The 14080-nt window shown below is 56.6% G+C and overlaps 1 protein-coding gene across 5 annotated transcripts in view; it reads left to right on the top strand.

Annotated features, from left to right (window-relative positions):
* RAB20 (RAB20, member RAS oncogene family) overlaps nucleotides 1-14080 on the top strand; it is a 29537-nt gene that overhangs the window by 1832 nt on the left and 13625 nt on the right. The window lies entirely within an intron of this gene.

The raw sequence follows: 14080 nt of genomic DNA, 5'->3' as shown, positions 1-14080 counted from the left end.
GGGGCCCCGTGCACAGGGTCCTGCCTTGCACTGCGTGTGACCCCATCTCCGGATCGGATCGGGTCCCTAGGCACAGTGGGAGACCATCCTGGGCCCCTCTCTGTCCCTGCTTGTTCTCCTTTGCTGGGTGGGAAACTTCAGCCTCTCCGTGGGTCTTAGGGACGGGACAGGTGACACTCCAAAGAGAGAAGCTCCTGGTGTCTGTGTACCCGTGGCCGCTGGGCTCCGGAGCCCCACCATCCTGCTGAAGGGAGCCCCACGCTCATGGACGGGATCTCATTTGTTACCCCAGCCACCTGGAGGGCTGAGCACGGCTCGTGTAATGACCCCTTCTTCACAAAAGAGGAAGTTGAGCCTCAGAGCCTTCCAGACAGGCTTTCAGGGTTTGGTTGGGAGACCAGGAAGCCGAGCGCAGACCTCTGGCTCGGGCGGACCACGTCTGCGTTTCCCCCTTCACTTGCCACCTGCCTGATCTCCGCTCCTGTCCGTCCCGGGGCTCTGATGCGGTTTTCTGCGGAAGCATTTTTAAAATAGTGATGAATTATTTTTAGTACATGTAGTTTTTGTGATTTTTCCAAAAGAACACATCACAGGGTCTTGATTCAGGCTTTCAGTTTGTTCACTCTGCAAAAGTGCACTGGTAAGGACAGTCCTGCCCGAGGGTTTTCCTCCTTCCTCAGGGCAAGTGTTTGAGGTAAGTAAAGGCGCTGAATCGCTGGGCGCATTTTCCGTGCGCTCGACTTGCACAGGCCCAGCACTTTCAGAAGTGGCGCAAATACCGAAGGTCCCGTCTAGAAAGTTTCGATTGCCAGCCTGGGCATCCGCTCTGCTGGGTAGAGAAAATTAGAACTAGCTCCCGGTTTATAGTGGAGTTGATGGAGTTCGAGGATGTCCATCTGCCTTGCTCCGTCCTGCTTCCTTTCGTGCGGCCCCTTTTAGTGTGGTGGTTGATGGCTGACTAAACGATCTGCAGTCACGCTGTGAAGACAACGTCTCCCAGGGACAGGTGGACCCATCCCTGCTCTCTCCTCCAGGCTGCGCAGACACGTTCCCAGATGCTTCCCCGAAGCTGACTTGGTAGTGTTAAGCGTTTGGTAGGGATGGACCGTAAGCTCCAGAAGTCACTTCACGTTGAAGTGACTCGGCTGCCTGTTTTGGGCGAGGCTGGCCCTGTTGGTCCTTCCGCTGGCCGGCTGGCCTTCATTGCTGTCCCTGGTTTACACGGGGAAGATCAGGATTGGCGTCGGGGTCCCCAACTGAGCAGCCCTGTGGTGTCTGCCGTGGGAGGTGGGGTTTCTGGAATGGGAGCCGACCTTTGGTGCCAAGCAGGCTCTCTGGAGTCAAGAGTGTGAACTAGCAAAGTAATTTTGGCTGGCCACTTTCTTCAGTGACCAGGATGTGACGCAGCGGGGACCCTGATCACCAGAGGATTTTGTAATACAGTAGATGCTGTGCTGTGCTGGCGACTCATTTCCTGGCTCCTGCGTTCTTGTTCCTGAAACCCTTAGTGTGCCCCGGGTCAGGCTCCTGGGGCAGCGGGGGTGGCCAGGCCCGGTCCCCACACGGCTGACCTGTGTGCACACACACAGGGTGACCGAGGCTTGGCGTTGGTGCTGACACAGTCCATCTCCGCGCCTGGCACCCGCGCCACTGTGGGTGGGCTTTTTCTGTCTTCCTCTTGAACATCCTTCCCATCCCACAGACGCTGCGCCTCAGGCTGTGTTTATTTGACTTTTCATAACCAAGGTGGAGGGTAAGGACCCACTGGAGGGTGGTTTTAGTGCTGGCCCTGGTCGTGGGAGGTGAGTGAGGGGGGCCTGGGAGGGTGTGCGCGGTGGCAGACTGTTCAGTAGCAGAGGGGAGAGGAGGGTTGGAGGGACTCTCGTCCTGCCGGAAGCTGGAGAGGGCAGGAGAGGTTTGCTGGGCTGGTTAATAGATACCTGATTCAGGGACATAAGAGGCCTTCCGAGACGGGCAAGGTCACGTCCACGTCCGGGATGGGGCCGTGGAGGCTGGCAGAAGCTCAGGGGTTCAGACTTTGGTCTGTCCCGGTGCCGTGTGTTCCGCTCATGGTGCCTTGCTCTGACCTTCGCCTCGCTGGGCAGACAGGTGTGGGACATCCACTCTGAAGGTTTAATACGTTCTGGAAGCCAAAGGCGGTTGCCCAGAGACGAGATGGGGCCCCAGCGGAATCCGCCACCGCTGTCTTGGCCGGAACAGTCTGGATAGATGGTGCCCATCATTCAGTGAAGTCAGCCCAGTCCCTCCTCCACGCCTGGGGCGGCAGCTTCGTGGGTTTTCAACCCCGGGGGAGCGGGGAGAGGCAGCAGATCATCCGAGAAACTGCATCCCCGGAGCCCTGCAGGCTCAACTCCGCCTCCTCTCCTCGTCCCTCAGGCTGCAGCCTCTGGGGGCCGGTGAGGCTCAGTGTTGCTCCCCCAGGATCCCTCCCGTGAGGACCAGTTTGGACCACTCAGTCCCCTTTCCTCCAGCTTCCGGAAACACGTTCCCTGTTTCCATCTGAGCTCACGCTGGCAGCACCCTAACGCCCGTGTTTCTCCCTGAAGTCTCCATGCTGGTTGGCATCCTCTAAAGACAGTACGGGTTTCTCTCCCTCGCTCCCTTCTTCCTCCTCCGCCCTCGCTAGCGGGGCTGTTAGAGACTGTACTTGGGACGATCTGCGCACGGCCGGGCAGGCCCTTTCCATCACGCGTCTCATGTGCTTCCCGCCTCTTTCTGTTGCCCGGTTCCAAAGCCACGTCCAGCGTTGTCACAGCAGTCCCCGCTCCCAGGACAAAATCTGTTTCAGTAGCAAACTTAGTAGCTTCAAAAGCGCGGGTCGGAAGTCCTAAATGGGTCTGACCGGGCTGAAACTGAGGCGCTCCGTTCTGGAGGGTCCGGGGTGGGGGGGCCTGTTTTGGCGTCTTCTCCAGCTCCCTGCTCACATCCCGTGGCTTCTTCATCCTCCATCCCCAAGGCCGTGGTGTCTGTCATTGTGTCTCTCGGACCCCGACTTGTCAAGCCCCCTCCCCCACATTTAGAGGACTCCGTGATTCCACTGGGTTCCCCTGTTTCTCTTGAAGGGCAGCTGGTGAACAACTTCAATTTGTCTGTGACATTAGTCCCCCTTGCCCCATAGCATAACCACTTACAGGCTCCAGGGTTTGGGACGTGTCTGCGGGGTGCCCGTGGGGGTGGCGTGTGCCCTTCTGCCGGCTGCAGCCACTGGCCGCGTGTGCGATCCTGTGCGCGTTGTGTGTCCGCATGTCATTTTTCTCCTCCATGAGATGGGGCGGTTGTAGCTGCCACCCGAAGCGCTGCCAGCCGTCGGTGGGCTGAACTTGGCCCGGTGCTTGGACTGTGGTACCTGGAAGGAAGGGCTCTGTTGGTGTTTGAGGAAGAACAACCATCTCCTAGCTCTGGGTGCTTAGACCACGGCTGCACAGTAGGACAAGAGAGGCTTGTCAGAGAAGGACAAGAGAGGCTTGAGCGGGTCCGCCGTTAGTCAGGAATTCTGCAGTAAACGGAGAGGTCAGAGAGGGGAGATTCGGAGCGGCTGGTGTGACGACGGCTTGTTGAGATGTCTTCTTTCCCTCCCTCGTTTGTTCATGGTTTTTATCACAAATGGTGTTGAGTTTTGTCCCATGCTTTTGCCACATCTACGGGGACAATGATGATTCTTTCTTTGGCTCTGTTCGTGAGACGTGTCCCGTTGATTTGAGGATGTCAGACCATCCTCGCATCTCAGAGGTGATAGTCGGTTTAAGGTCTTTCTCTCAGATAACTTTGGTGCAACCCAGGAGAAAATGCCACAGGTCTGCGTATGACATCGTGGTGCCCGTGAAGTTAGCTGAGAGGTCTTGGGCCCTGTGGCAGAGCCGAGGGCCTCTGCCCTGTGAGCGTCGGAAGGATGGGGAGGCATACCCACCGCCGAAGAAACCAGAGGAGACGGCCCATCTGTGCGGACCGGGAGCTCCCATCATCCCCCTTCCACCGTGTGTAGACGCCTCAGCCCCCAGCTCCCCCTGGAGGCAGCTGCTCCTGGATCCAGGGAGCGACAGGGAACGGTTGGTGTTGTGATGAGCTGGAGAGTAGCTCTCTTTGACGGGGACCCCATGGTTGCTGATCGCTGACCCTTTGGCCTGGCCTGTGAGGACTGTGTGGCTCCGGGAGCCCCGAGAGCGTGGTGCCGAAGCCGGTGGACAGCTTGTGCAAGCCGGAGCTGAGGTCGGAGGACTTGGATCTCTCTTGACTCTGATGACGTTCGTGCGGCTGCCGATTGGCTCCGGAGGCCCAAACCTGGTGGCGCAGAGCCCAGCGGTTGGTGTTTGTGTGAAGGGAGAGCATGTGGCAGAGGACATCCCTTCCGGAGGTCAGCAGACTGAGCTGGTCGGCATAGATGAGGTCTTACTGGCCCATACCCAGGCTGATGCACTTGTAGACCGGCGTTCAGTCCTTGGGGAACCCCGGTCACTTAAAAGCAGTGGTGGTGGGGGTTTGTGTGGTCCCTCTGAACTGGACTGGGGTGAGGGTTGAGCTTGGACTTAAGATCATCTGAGCCCCCACTAAAAAAAGTTCTTGGAAAAACATCTCAGTTTACCTCTGAGATCTGGACGCCGAGGCTGCAGAGCCGGCGTGGTAGGTGAGCCTGTGTCTTTGGCGGCGGGTCCCCATCTGTCCCGTTACCGCAGGCTTCAAGGGCTCACCCTCCGAGAGGTGCAGGGCCACGTTTGCAGAATTCCTCTGCTCTCCTGATCGGAAACGGTGGCCAGAATATGAATGCGGGTGTTAAGACAGGTGGAAGGAAAGCCAGGGTTCTGGGTTCAGCGGGGCAGACAAGGCGCCATTATCCTGCGAGACCTCAGCGGACAAAGGATGCCTGTGAAGAGTGCGGGGGCTGGGAGGTCGGCCCGGAGGCCTCCTGGAGGGGCTCCGAGGACTCTGGGGGCGGGAAGAGGTATTTTAGGCTCCCTTGCGTGGTGCTGATTCGGGAGAATTTAACTAATTGAGGTCAACCATACTGGTTAACTTATGCCTGAACCCCATGTACTGTGTCTGGAGGATGGTCTGGGCTTTCGGATTTCATCTCGGATTTGCCTCTTGCTTTGCTGTGACTCACATAACTTCCCTTTCTGTACAAAAATGTGTACATACAGCTGTCCGCACGCGTACATACAGATGAGCTTAAACGACAGTTCATTCTTTTTTATTTGTATATTTTTAAAATATTTATTTATTTGAGAGAGAGACAGTGAGTAGGGAGCCCGATGTGGGGCTTGATCACAGGACCCTGGGATCATGACCTGAGCTGGAGGCAGACGTTTCACCGACTGAGCCCCCCTGGGCACCCCACGACTGTTTCCTCTTATGGGAATGGCTTCATCACTGGGACGACAGATTTTCCTGGTCCTGCTGTCCAGTGCTCACTGGCCTAGGAAGATTCCAGCGTTGGTTTCAAAGGTGGAGTGAAGGCAGGCTGGTGGGATTTCCAGATCCACCGAGTGACACAGTGGTGGGCTCCCTGGGTTTTCTTTCTGCCTCATTTTCCCCAGAGTTGGAGCTGAAGAAACCAACAACCCAGAAATGCCTAAGGGAACAGACAAGACAAAGTTGAAAGCCCGTTCATTCACCAAAGGATCAGGAAAGAGGTAGCCAAGTAAACAATCTCTTATATGTGTATGTGTGCATTTATTTACTTATTTTGATTATTTTCAAAAAGTTTTATTGTTAGAGAGAGAGTGTGTGCACTGTGTGAGCAGAGGGAGGGGCAGAGGGAACGGATCTCAAGCAGATTCCCCACTGTGCTGGTGCGGGGCCGATCCCAGGACCCTGAGATCAGGACCTGAGCGGAAATCCGGAGTCCGACACTCAGCCGACTGGGCCACCCCGGCGCCCCCCAACGAACCTTTTAGATCACAAGTGCAGTAGTCCAGCCAAACACTCAGAAAAAGCTGGGGCACCCGCATCCGTACCATCGAGATCTCACAGGAGTGGGGACTCTCATTCCTGCCAGGAGTGACGAGCCCTCCCCCTGGGCAGTGCCCGTGGAGGCTGCCCCTGGAGTCTGGCTTCTGCCTCCACCTGTCAGGGAAGGGAAAGCACGAGCCCCAGCCCTCTGGGCCCTACTGGGACAAAAGAACCAGCTCAAAGGGAAGATTTAAAGAAGATCCAGTTTCTCATAGCACAGGGTGGAAATGTCCAGGTTTTAATAAAACAAAACACTCATCATGTAAGAACCAGGGAGATCTCCAACTGAGTCAGAAAGGACCATCACAAGAGGCCAGCCCAGAGCTGACAGAGGGGGTCATGAAAGCCATCCAGAGCCTGCTTCCGTGAACAATCACGAACCCCTAAACAAATGAGAAAAATAGAGGGTCTCAGCAAAATCAAATTTAAAGAAGACCCACATGGAAATTTCTGAATGAAAAAGTGCGGTAACAAAACCAGAAGGCTCGGGGAGCACTCCCTAGCCGGGGGAGGGGAGAAAGGAAGGACCGGCGTGGGGACACAGCTGCAGACACGGAGCCCGGAGCACCGAGAGCGCGGGGGGAAGTGACCGGAGCCGGGCGGCCGGTGGGGCGGGAGATGGACACCGCGCCGGCCCAGTTCTGGAAGGACAGGAGAAAGGGCGCGGCTCGCAGAGTCCCAGAAGTAACGGCCGGAGCTTCCCGAAGTCCGCAGAGGCAGAAACCGGCAGGTTCTAGAAGCCAAGAGAAGCCCAAACAGTATAAACGGGAAGAGATCTTTGCCAAGACACAACATAACGAAATCCTGAAAACAAAAGACAAGGAGGAAGTCTCGAAAGCAGCCGGAGGAGAGGTGGAAGCAAAGGGACAGCGGTGTCACGTCCGACCCCGCGGTGGTCAGAAAGGAGCATCTTTTTCAGGGACTGAGAGCAAAGGAGAAGAACACTGCGGCCGAGAATTCGCCAGCACGGGGCTCGGGAGAGACAGGCTCCTGTCCCAGGTGCCGCCAGGGTGGACTCGGTTTTCTTCTGTTCCTTAAATTACACATAGTCGTGGGGTGCCTGGGTGGCTCAGTGGGTTAAGCCTCTGCCTTCGGCTCAGGTCATGATCCCAGGGTCCTGGGATCGAGCCCCGCATCGGGCTCCCTGCTTGGCGGGAAGCCTGCTTCTCTCTCTCCCACTCTCCCTGCTTGTGTTCCTTCTGACTGTTGCTCTGTCTCTCATTTAAATATATAAAATCTTAAAAAGAAATTACACATAGCAGAATGCTATTTTGTGCTTAATTCGCTATTTAGGCAAATTGGGGAGGTTTTTTTTTTCATATGGGTTTTAAAAGGTTTGTTTAGAAATTGGCAACAAGTTTTGCATAGGTAATAGTTTTTGTTTTTTGGTCGAATTGTCTAGGTTGTGTTTTATATCTAAGGTTTATTGAATGTTTGCCTCTATGCAGTAAAATTCACTTTTTTTTAGTGTATAGTTAGGAGACTTGACACATCCCTAGAGTTGTGTGACCACAATCAAGATACAAACCATTTCTACCGTAGACCACAATCTTGTGTCCCTGGAGTCTCCTCGGCTCATTGTCGGCCCCAGATGGTACCGATGAGTCTCTGTCCCTAGAGTCTGGCCTTCTCTAGACCCAGAGTACGGGGCGTCTGGAGTCCGGCTTCTTTTGAGTCAGGCGTTTGAATTCCTCTGTGCCGCGGCGCTCATGCCTGTCCGTCCCCCAGCTGGAGCATACTCGGATGGCTTTCAGTTTGGTGATGATGGACAAAGCCACTATAAATACTCACATAGAGGGTTTTTTTTTTTTAATTAAGATTTTTTTTTTTTAATTTATTTACTTGAGAGAGAGACAGTGAGAGAGGGCATGAGCGAGGAGAAGGTCAGAGGGAGAAGCAGACTCCCCATGGAGCTGGGAGCCCGATGCGGGACTCGATCCCGGGACTGCAGGATCATGACCTGAGCCGAAGGCAGTCGTCCAACCAACTGAGCCACCCAGGCGTCCCTTACATAGAGGTTTTTGCGTAAATACACATTTTCATCTCTCAGGTGAGTGACCCACGAGTAGGCTGTCTGGGTTTTAGGGTCTGGGGACGTTCGGCAGCAGTTGAGCCAACACCGTTCGTGACGAGGTGAGTTTCTGCGCTCGTCTTCATTTGTGGTGCAGCGTTTCAGAGGCCTCGTTTTCACGGACGGACTTGGAGAGTTTATTACGCAGGTAATTAAGACCCAGCCCCCTTCGTGAGGAAAATAGGCTGCTGCTTGTTTTTCTTGGGTGACTCGACACAAGCACGTGTGGGAAAATCTGAGGGCGGGTTTGTTCATTTTTTTTTTTTTAGATTTTTTATTTACTTACTTGACAGAGATCACGAGTAGGCAGAGGCGCAGGCAGAGAGGAAGGAAAGCAGGCTCCCCGCTGAGCAGAGAATCCGACGCCAAACGTGATCCCAGGACCCTGAGATCATGACCTGAGCCGAAGGCAGAGGCTTTAACCCACTGAGCCACCCAGGTGCCCGAGTTTGTTCTTTTCTCTGCGGGTGTAACGTGCGCGTAACGTGTAACATGTGTGTTACACATACACGGTATAGCGTGCGTGTGTCTGGAACCAGGCGGGGCGTTTGCAGAGTGGCCCCTTGCAGTAGCAGACCTGAGAATTGTAAGGTTTTGGTCTTGATATCTTTTCTGGTCCACGAAACACACATTTCACGGTTTGTTTTGGTCTCTGCAGCTTTTTTTTAGAAACAAGGTCACTTGCAGAGCGTGGTGAGACCTGCTGTGGCCACCAATCCCTTGGTTTCCAGTGATAAATTATTTCCAGCCAGCATGCAAAATGCAGCCCTTTCTGGAGCACTCCCTTCCTGCTCCGCTCTGAGTGAGCTAACCAAAATGTGTGCACTTTCTAGAATTTTTGTCTCCCCCAGAGCACCTCACCCCTGCTGGTTGATTTGTCCTGTGGACCTGGAGGGTGTGGATGGGCAAGGCTGTGCTCGGCTCCCACTTCTGAAACTGCTCAGTCCCTACCACGCCTCCTCTTCTTTTTTTTAAAAAAGAGTTTATTTATTTATTTGACAGACAGAGATCACAAGTAGGCAGAGAGGCAGGCAGAGAGAGAGAGGAGGAAGCAGGCTCCCTGCCGAGTAGAGAGCCCGATGCGGGGCTCGATCCCAGGACCCTGGGATCATGACCTGAGCCGAAGGCAGCAGCTCAACCCACTGAGCCACCCTGGCACCCCCTCCTCTTCCTTTTTAACGGGGATCAGACAGCCTTGGGGCGGTGGGCACAGAGGAGCTTGGCTCTGACCTATGTGGGCTTGCTGGCGGCAAACGCGAGACCAGCCTGGCCCTCGCAGGCACCATGATTCAGCGGTGGAGCCGCTCAGGGTCTTCCGTCCTGGCCGGGCAGGTGTCGCTCGCGGCCCGTCCGTGTCACGGGGCACGGGTGGACGAGGTAGAGGCTGGTGCGATTCCCGCGACCGCCCGTCTCCTCAGCTTCTCCCTCTCTTTGATGAAGAGGTGGGCTCCAGAAGTTCGTGTCCCACGTCCAATGGCCAGCTGGTGGCAGAACGGGCTGACGTCAGAGTGGGGGACTCTGTCCCGCTCCTCCCTGCTCTGCGCTGCCTTTCGGTGTCCCGTCCTGGAGTGTCGTCTCAGGCCTCCGCTGTTTCAGTCCACGGGAGGTCCCGGGGGTGCTGGAGTGGAGAAGCCGCCTGGGGGGCGCTCACCAGGTGGCTGACATGCAGCCGGCAGAGCCTGAGGCCCGGATCCTGCGAGCGGCAGAGCTCCGTCCCGGCTCCCGGGGCGCCCGCCAAGCTCCAGGCCTCGCAGCGGCTTCGTGTGGCCGGGATGGGATTCCGGCGTCTCACCTCCGCGGGAAGCCAGGCCCGGAGGCGATGGTGCTTTGCTGCTCTGGGAGCGGGGCAGGATCGGGCCAGGATCGGAGGCCCGCGGGGCACAGACCTATCGCTGTCCTTCCCGTGCTGCGACCTTCGGGGGCGCGGCTGACCCCCTCCCTGTGCAGAGCGCTGGCGGGTCCCCGCCGCCCTGGGAGCGGCACGGCACAGCGGAGGCTAAGACCGGAGGCTGGCGGTCCCTGCTCGGAAGGGACAGACCCCGCCTGCACCTGTCCCGTGGCCGGCTCGGTGAAGGCCTGGCCGTGACCGAGCTGGGACAGCTCTAGGACCACAGATGGTGGGGGTCCGCTTCTATAGCCTGTGGCCTCCGGGGCCGGGGCGGGAGGAGCTGGCAGTCAGCTGCCGATCGCTGTTCCCGACGGGGGTGGGCTCGGGGGTCTCGTCGTCCTCCTCAGGCCCCCCCCCCCGCCCCTGTGCTCACGCAGCTCCCCGTGCTTGTCTCGCTCAGTGGACCTAAAGGACGTGTGAACTGTCCCCACGGCGTCCCCAGTGGGAGGGCAGCCGGCCGGGGAGGCAGCCGAGAGCCTGGAGCGCTCAGCCTAATGGGGCGTCCGTCCGGGCTGCAGGGTCTGGGGTCAAGGCCGGTCCCGTGGCCGCGGGAGAGCCGTCCCTTGACTGGAGCGTTGTTTGGGAAGCGCTGTTTTTCTTTCTTTCTTTCTTTCTTTTTTTTGGTAGAGAAACAAAAGATCTTTTCTTTTGTAGCTGCTCCTGTGTTTATTTGTAAAACTGTTCGGGAGGGAGTGACCCTCGGGAAGGGGGCTGGGGCGGGGCCGTCGGCCGTGGACGGTCTCCTTCCCCCTCCCAGGACTTCTGTCGTGCGTGTCCTTTGTTACAGGGAGAAATCGTCCCCTTCTTCGGTTGTCAGCCGTGGTGGCTGCGTTTCACCAACATCGCGAACACCCAGAAGGGGGCTGGGGGTTCCTGCGTTTCCGTGCGGCCCCGGGGACCCTCCACCTCGCTCTGGAGCCCTGAGCGCTCAGCGTGTGCGAGTTGTGCCGCAGCCGGGCTGGGGGTGTCTGCCTCACAGGTTCTCGGAGAGCTGCTTTCTCCGTCTCTGTGATGGCCTTTCTCTCCAGACACGCTCGCAGACTGTGTTTTGTCGGGGAACATGGAATATGTGGGAAAGTTGCTGTACGTTTGTTTTTTCCTTTATTTCTGAAAATTAGACGTGCACTTTTTAAGAAGATTTTATTTACTTGGGGGGGGGGGCAGGAGCAGAGGGAGCAGCAGAGGGAGAGGGAGAAGCAGGGTCTGCGCTGAGCAGAGAGCCCGACGTGGGGCTCAATCCCAGAACCCTGAGGTCATGACCTGAGCTGAAGGCAGACCTTTAACCGCTGAGCCAGCCAGGCGTCCCAAGAACGCAGGATTTTTTTTTTTTTTAAAGAGAGGAGTAGTTATTCATTTAGTATTTTAAAAAGATCTTATTTATTTAACAGAGAGGGAGCAGGAGGAGAAGCAGGTTCCCCACTGAGCTGGGAGCCCGATGTGGAGCTCGGTCCCAGGACTCTGGGATCATGACCTGAGCTGAAGGCAGATACCTCACTGTCGGAGGTCCCCAGGTGCCTTGGGATGCATTGTTCTAACTAAAGTTGTGAGGAGAAGGGAGTTGGGGGAAATCGGAGGGGGAGAAAAACCCTGAGAGACTGTGGACTCTGAAAAATAATCTGAGGGTTTTGGAGGGGTGGGGGTGGGAGGTGGGTGAGCCTGGTGGTGGGTATTATGGAGGGCACGAATTGCATGGAGCATTCACTGTGGGGCATAAACAATGAATTCTGGTACACTGAAAAGAAATTAAAAAAAAAAGTCTAAAAAATTGACAGTTAAAAAAAAAAGTTTCCCTCATGTTTGGATTTTGTATTCTGCCGGTCTGTTTTCCTACTTATCCTTTGAAAGGTCTCATTTCATTATTAGGAGGCTTCGCAGGCATCTGGGGAGACGGCGGGGGTGCACGAGAGTCACACCTGACGTAGGAAGCCTTTCCGTTCCGGCTGCACCTGACGCGCTCGCGCGCGTGTGAGTCCGCACAGCTGTGCAGAAGAGCTCGCGCGTGCGGCGGTTAGTGGTGGCGGCTCAGCTACCTCGCCGTTGTTTAGAGACCCCGTCTCAGCGGCCCCCGAGGTGAGGCTCCGTCCCAGATTTGGCCAAATGGCAGCTGCTGCTTACCTAGCGCCTACTGTATACACCGGGGCTGTTCCTGGCTCTGTATGTGTGTTGGCTCCTGGATCGCCCCAGGACCCCGGGAGGTGACAAGGTCCCATCCGTGCCGGGTTACCCGAAGCCCGGAAGTGGCTGAGCTGGACTGACTGCCCCGGGCTTTCCGCACATGGTCTCCCAGCGTGTGTGTCCTTCACAGAGGTGACCTCTAGTGTGAGGGAGAGTGAGCCAGGGCCGTGCTCTCAGCAGCACGGAGTCTCTGCGCGCGTGCACGATGGGGCGATGGGTACCGCCGTGCCCCCGTCTATTGCCGGCACCCTGTGGTGCTAGGTTAAAACTGCTTCCAACCTCGGGGCCACCTGTCTTTTAAGTAACAGCTTCCGTGTCGTCCACTCCTCTGCCATGTCGAGCTGCCGGAATGCCCCGTGCCTGAGGTGGTGTTCTTGTGCAGCGGTGGAGGTCAGCACAGCGCTGGACTTGCCCTTCAGACGGGGGTCCCAGGTCTCTCACCCGTGGACTCGGCTGCGCCAGTCCTGGGTAACTTGGTTCAAGAAGGGCCCGTGGGACCCACCACCCGCTGCCATGAGCTCGTGGGCCTGGTTTGGGGGCCGTTCAGGTCTCCGTGCCCGAGTCCTGGGGAAGGACGAGCACTCCCTGTGCTTTACAGTACCACGTTCGGCCTGGCCTGTTCACAGACACTCCGGATCAGGTCAAGCCTGTGTGCCGGAAAGACCCCCAGGTCTGTGTCCCCGCAGAGACGGCCGGCCTGCCAGTCGCTGTGTCCTCACTCAAAGTGGGCGTCTGCTCAGAACAGACAGCTGATGGGTGATGGTGGGTCTTGTGGAAAGTGATTGTCTCAGGCCTCTCGATGGTTCAGTGGCCCCAACTTCCAGCTCACGGCTACGTCTGGGAGGCAGTGGAATTTTTTTTTTTTAGCCAAATCAGTGGGACAGTTTTCTGGCAGGATATTGTTCTTTCTGTCTCTGAGTTTCAGCTGCCTCATCTTCAAATTGTGGTAGCAAACCCGATTTCCAGGGTTGGTTCTGCAGCTCAGTTAGGACGCGGCGTGAGGGGCCCGCGCGTGGCTCGCAGGACCCACACCCAGGCTTTCTTCTTTCCCCGGAGGCCCAGCAGGGTCCCTGAGCACTTGTAAGGAGGGGACACCTGTCCTTATTGCCATGTCGTGGCTTCTCTCTGTTATTCTGCTGAGGAATAACTTTTGGGCTGATTGATGGGCATGGTTTGGGTTGGTTAATTTTCATGTATTTTGCTGGATGCTGAGTTCCAGCTTCCAGTCAGAGACCAAGCGACCACTGTTTCTGTGGAGTGAGGCGAGCCAACAGGAATAAAGAACTTAAAATACTGGTAGCATGGGGCGCCTGGGTGGCTCAGTGGGTTAAGCTTCTGCCTTCGGCCCAGGTCATGATCCCAGAGTCCTGGGATCAAGCCCCGCATCGGGCTCTCTGCTCAGCAGGAAGCCTGCTTCCCTTCCTCTCTCTCTGCCTGCTTCTCTGTCTACTTGTGATCTCTGTCTGTCAAATAAATAAATAAAATCTTTAAAAAAAAAAAAAAATACTGGTAGCATGTTGGCCAGAGTCCGGGGACGGTCAGCATTCGTTCTCAACAGGAGGCACGCTGGGCCGAGAGAGGCCCCCAGAAGAGTAAAGGGCACGGTCCGTCGTGTCTGTGCCCTTTGCACGTACCGCTCTGTACCTGTTCTTGGGGCTCGAGGCGAGGGTTTTGTTATCTTCCTACTCTGTGCTGACTCTCCATTTTGTGCCTGTCCGAGCTTCAGGAGTCGGTGCGGCCGCCTCCAGGTTCCCTCTGGTTCAGTCCCATTCGTGCCCAGAGTGAACCGCAGGAGCCGTGAACCCCTTCGCCCACCCGCTCGCTCAGTCAGCTCTGTGCACCTGCCACGTATCGGGTGCTTTGCAGAGCTCAGGGACGAGCAGGGGGTGAGGCAGAGGCTTTCCTCCTGTGGACCTCACTCGGGTGCAGACGCGACCGCGGGCCAAGGGCTCGTCCCCACGCCTCGTGCTGCGAAGGAA

This window comes from Mustela nigripes, chromosome 15, assembly GCF_022355385.1.
Source record: "Mustela nigripes isolate SB6536 chromosome 15, MUSNIG.SB6536, whole genome shotgun sequence".
Taxonomy (NCBI): domain Eukaryota; kingdom Metazoa; phylum Chordata; class Mammalia; order Carnivora; family Mustelidae; genus Mustela; species Mustela nigripes.
The sequence above is the reverse complement of the archived record's forward strand: the minus strand, read 5'-3'. Positions and strand labels throughout refer to the sequence as shown.